The 6,055-nt window shown below is 40.2% G+C and overlaps 1 non-coding gene across 1 annotated transcript; it reads right to left on the minus strand.

The window, feature by feature from the left end:
• Positions 1-1,980: 1,980 nt before the first annotated feature.
• On the minus strand, positions 1,981-2,084 carry LOC112760025 (small nucleolar RNA R71). The gene has a single exon (XR_003180484.1). It is a non-coding gene; the product is annotated as a small nucleolar RNA R71 (small nucleolar RNA).
• Positions 2,085-6,055: the final 3,971 nt, after the last annotated feature.

Raw genomic sequence — 6,055 nt, forward strand, 5'->3', positions numbered from 1 at the left:
TGATTATCACTAAGTTGGCTCAATAAATGTTACAGGATTTGGATCAACAACCTCATCAAGATTATGGATCATAAACCCAAGGCAAAAGGAAAGCAAGGAGAGGCCTCAAAGCCCAAGAAGCACAACTGAAGCTCAATATAGAAAGTGTATAAATAGGATAGAAGTTAAGTTAGAGAGGACTTTTACTTTCACTTTTAGCTAGTTTTCCTTTTCTTTGTAATTGAATTCAGAGCTATGATTCACTAAACCCCCTTTCATTGGGTTAGGGAGCTCTATTGTAATTCAATGAATCAATAATAGTTTAGCTTCTTCTTCAATCTTTTCTCTTGAATTTTGTTAGAAAGCTTCTCGATCTAATTCCATTGAGTAGTTGTCTTGGGAAAGAAACTACTCATACTTCGAATCCTTCGGAGCCTTGGGAAAGGAATGGAGGATTCATGCTAGAGAAGCTTTCTCACAGTGGATTGGATTGGGGTTTGGATGGATATTGTGACATGTAATCCTACCAAATTGTGGTTCATGAAATTGTGTGGTATAATCAGTGATCAAGCATCATCTCTTCTTATGAACATTTAAACCAAGGGATTGGGAATTTGTTTGTTTTTAGAGAGCATTGGTGAGCCAAGGAATTGGGATCCAATCATATAAGATTGCCAAGCAAAATTCAATGAATGCATTGGTTGAGGAAGAGATATACATGTTTTGATTCGGAGATTTCAATATCTCCTAAACCCAATGAATTCCCCATTTCTGATTTCCACTTTCTCTTTACATTCAGCAATTCAATTCTTGCAATCACCCCCATTCCCTTTTAATTTCAGCAATTTACATTCTGCTCTTTAATTCATGCAATTTAAGATTCAGCCATTTAATTTTCTTGTCATTTACTTTTCCCGCCAATTTTACATTCCGCAATTCTCATCTCAATTCTTGATTCCGCTCAACTAGAACACACTTCTAATCCGAATTGCTCAATCAACCAATCCTTGTGGGATTCGACCTCACTCTATTGTGAGTTTTTACTTGACGACGATAACCGGTGCACTTGCCGGAAGGAATTTTGCCGATCGTGCAATTTCCTAAATCGTAGCATAACTAGTTTATGCGCATCAAGTTTATGGCGCCGTTGCCGGGGATTGGTTTTCGATTGACAATTCTCAAATTGGAAGCTAACTAGATTGAGCAATTTTCTCTTGCTTTGTTAATTCTGTTCTAGATACTTGTTGAATTTTAATTTCTGCACTTGGTTACATGCTTTCCTTCTTTATGCCTTTAAATTCATGCAACTAACTCACTGACTCACTAACTGTTTGAATTAATTCCTCAATTGAGCTAACCATACTCTTCCAGTAACCAAGAGTATTTCACTTGTTTGTGTTTGAGCTGTGTTCTTGTATGACAGGTAGGAGAGGAGAGACATCAACTCCTCCATATACCGAACCAGAGAGGACCCTTCATAGACTTAGAAGGGAAGCAAGAGGGAAGAGAGTAGTGGGAGAAGAGGAATCTGAAGGAGAATCTGAGGACAATTTTGAGGAAGCTCTAGATCTCAACATGGATAGAGAAGTTCACAACCATGAGAGAGCTGATGGAAACAATGCCATTCCTGAGAGGAGGGTTCTTAGCTCATACATAAACCCAACCTCTGGGAATTGTGGTAGTAGCATCCAGAAACCACCCATTCAGGCCAACAATTTTGAGCTCAAGCCACAGCTAATATCACTTGTGGAGAATCATTGTTCTTTTGGAGGAGGTGCTAATGAAGACCCAAACCAACATCTCACAAAATTCCTGAGAATTTGTGACACTGTGAAGTCCAATGGAGTCCAGGAAGATGCCTATAAACTGCTTTTATTCCCATTTTCACTTAGGGACAAAGCAGCTAAGTGGCTGGAATCATTCCCAAGGGGGAGTCTAACAACATGGGATGAGGTGGAAAGCAAGTTTCTGGCACGTTTCTACCCTCCACAAAAGGTCAATAGGCTTCGATCTGAGGTTCAGACTTTTAGACAACAAGATGGTGAAACTCTCTACGAGGCATGGGAGAGATTCAAGGACTTGACAAGGAAATGCCCACCAAACATGTTCCATGATTGGGTGCAATTGCACATCTTCTATGATGGGCTTTCTTATGAATCAAGGAAGGCTGTAGACCATTCATCAGGAGGTTCATTGAACAAGAAAAAGACTGTGGAAGAAGCCATTGAAGTGATCGAGACAGTGGCTGAGAATGAGTACTACTATGCATCAGAAAGGCACAACACTAAGGGAGTAATGGAGCTGAACCAGGTTGATACAATTCTAGCCCAAAACAAGGTGTTTGCCAAGCAACTAGCAGAGCTTACCAGGCAATTAGAAACAAAGCAAGTGGCTGCAATACACACACAAGATCAAGTGGAAGTAGGCATTGAAGGAGATGATTGGGATGAGGTTAACTATGTGGGAAACCAACAAAGGCAATCATATGATCCACATTCCAACACTTACAACCCAGGCTGGAGAAACCACCCAAACTTTGGGTGGGGAAACCAACAAATCCAACCACAAAACCACAAACCTTACAACCACAACCAACATAACAATTCCACATACCAAAACTCCAACCAAAGATCATACCAAGCCACACAAAACACTTACCCCCAATCATCATATCATGGCCAAAATAATCAACATACCCAACCTAATCCGAACCAACAATTTCAAGATCAATTAAACCGGATAGAAGGAATGATGGCAACCATGAGTCAAGACATAGTTGAATTGAAGAGCTCCAGGGATGATGTGAGAACTACCTTGAGAAACCATGGTGAAAAAATCAAGAGGATGGAATCTCAAGTAGGAGAGCTATCTCAACAGGCACCCAAATCAACTGCAGTATTCCCTAGTGACACAAAAAAGAATCCTAAAGGGGAACAAAAGAGAGTAAGATGGGAAGAGTGCAAGGCCATCACCATATTGAAGGAAGTCTCAGAAGAAGAAGGAATCAGGTCCTCAGAGCAGGAACCAGAAATCTTGAAGGAAGGTGTGGAAGAAGTTAAGCAGGAAGGTGGAACCGAGCAAACCAAGGAACTGCAAAAAGGCATGATGGAATTATACCAACCAAAAGCACCATTTCCTGAGAGGTTAGGAGGAGGTGAAAAAAGGAAAACCTATTCAAGGTTTCTAGAGACATTTAACTCTCTTCATGTCAATATTCCCTTTCTTGAGATTCTTCATCAAATGCCCACACACATCAAGTATTTAAAGGAATTGTTAAGCAAGAAAAGAGTTTTGAAGGGAGGACAAACGGTAACAATGAACAAAGAATGCAGTGCTCTCATCAAGAAGGACACACTCTCTAAGAAAACGGACCCAGGAAGTTTTCATATCCCTTGCATCATAGGGGAAACAAAAATTGACAGAGGATTCTGTGATCTAGGAGCTAGCATAAACGTGATGCCTCTAACTCTTATGAAGAGGCTACAACTGAATGAGGTGAGATCCACTGATGTAATCATACAACTGGCTGACAAAACTCAGAAGCAAGCTGAAGGGGTAGTTGAAAATGTGCTGGTGAAAGTGGGGGATTATTATTTCCCCACAGACTTTGTCATTGTGGACATGGAGGAAAGCTACTTACACCCTATCATTCTGGGCAGACCATTTCTAGCCACTACTAGAGCGCTCATAGATGTAGAACAAGGAGAGCTAATTCTGAGAATACATGAGGAACAGCTCATTTTCAAAGTCTTCAAACCTGCATCTGAGCCTGAACCAGAACCTGAAAAGCCTAAAGATGATAGTAGCCATCCGTGTTTGGAGGAAAGTAATCCAGCAGCTGAGACTCTAAAACAGTCATGGGAAGGCAACCAAAAGTTGCAAGAGTTAGAGCCACAAGAATCAGTGGACACAGATCAGAAGGATCCTCCTGACATTAAGGTCAATGAAGAAATCCTCAAGAGAAAGGGAAGAGTGATTGGGAGATTGCCAAGAGAATGGAGAAACAAGAAAATTCCCACTGAAGGTTTTTCTCCGGGAGATAATGTGATATCAAGTCATTATCTGCCAATCCCACCTGGCCTCAAAACCATTCCTTCCCAGCTCCCTCAAGTGTTCACAATCAGGAAAGTTCTTTCTATGGAACATTTAGAGGTCATGAATGAATCAAGTGGGGACGTTTTCATAGTGAGAGGAGAAGACGTCAAGCACTACAATCCACCCTAACAAGGGACAACCGTCAAGCTAGTGACGTTAAAGAAGCGCTTCATGGGAGGCAACCCATTTTTTTTTTAGTATCCTTAATCTTTAGTGCTTTGCTTTACATCTAATAAAACATGGTTTCTTATGCATGAACTTGAATCCTCAGGACAACTATTGATTAAGTGCACTAAACCGTGCATGTAAATTACAGTTGGTCTCTAAGTTTGGTGTGCCTGATGGCACTCCCAAATCTTACTCAAATTGAATTCCATCTTTCATTCAAGGTGCACAACCAAACATTAAGTTTGGTGTTCTTTTTGAACACAGTTTATGAAAAGCAAGAAGTTCCTCTGGATTTCAAAATTCATGACAAGTATACCATTCACATGTTTTAATGCTTTAGTTTCAATTACTTAGGGTAGTCACTTTGTTTAGAATCAAAGAGCCAAGGTGACTATGATTTATTAGAAATATGCACACTCATTAAGGACAACCAATATGGATTTCATGTCATCAGGAGACTTAACCAAAAACTAAGTTTGGTGTCCAAATAATAAGTGTGCATACATGTAGAAGTCACGGCTATAAGCTCATAAAGACAAGCATTGATTTACATGTGCAAATACTATTCATAATTCACATGGACCGAAAAATGATAGCAAATTTGTTTGTTTGTGCAGGTACAAAAGAAAAGACAAAAATGGAGGAAAAAGACAAAGGGAGGTACGTGCTTGGTCAAAAAGAAAATTCACAAATCTTTGAAACTAACACATGGGAAAAGGAAGTTCTGCAAGAAAAGAAAGCTACATGTACAACCTAATGCATCCAGAATACTTCCAAGAAAATGAAAAGCCAATCGTCCTTATCTACAATTCATATATTTACCATCAAGCCACCCTTCACAAACCACCCTAGCCGTTCATTTTTCACTCATGGGCACTATAAAGAACCACTTGGGGAACGAGTCCCACACCACCAATCCTCCTTCATACACATTTTCCTTCATCATAGCATAACCATCTCTTGCCGAAAACAACCTCACCACACCTCCAACAACACTTCTTGCTTCACCTTGTCAACTTTAGTTGTCACTTACCAAAACTAAAAAAAAAAAAAAAAAAAAAAAAAAAAAAAAAAACCAATGGCAGCTTCATCTAGCCACAAAAGAAGAAAAGACAAGCAGCCAATGGGGGAAAACAGGGAATTCGATGCATGGAGATACAGATCAGTATTCCATGAGATTCAAGCCGAATGGATGAGACCTAAAACGGTACTAGCTGAGGTTCCCTTTGACCTTGAAAAGGATGAGTTCCCAGGTGTTTGGGAAAAGATCAAAAAGAGGAAGTGGGAGCTCCTAACTAAGCCAATCACTAGAATCAACATCAACTTGGTGAAAGAGTTTTATGCAAATGCAGTAAGGGAGGATCAAACCAAGAACCCCACATACAAAAGCTATGTGAGAGGGGTGGAAGTTGACTTCAGTCCCAAAGCAATCATGAAAACTCTTGGCCTGAAAAACATACATTTCAGCCAAGCAAGTTATGAAGAAAGGATGATAGGAGAACCTGACTATACAACTATTGCTGAAGACCTTTGTGCCATCAGAGCTGAATGGGTGAGAAAAACAAGAGGGGCTCCAAGAGTCTTGAGAAGGGGAGACCTAACACCTGAAGCTAAAGGGTGGTATGCAATAGTTAGGAGATCCATCCTACCCACTGCAAACTCTTCAGAAATAGTCCCTAAAAGAGCCATCTTGCTACATTGCATTATGGTTGGAGGGGAGATCAAAGTTCATAAACTCATTGCTGAATAGATACAAGAGTTTAGTGAGAAAAGTGACCCTGAATCCTGGCTTCACTTCCCTAGCACTATCATT

This window comes from Arachis hypogaea, chromosome 16 (assembly GCF_003086295.3).
Source record: "Arachis hypogaea cultivar Tifrunner chromosome 16, arahy.Tifrunner.gnm2.J5K5, whole genome shotgun sequence".
Lineage (NCBI taxonomy): Eukaryota > Viridiplantae > Streptophyta > Magnoliopsida > Fabales > Fabaceae > Arachis > Arachis hypogaea.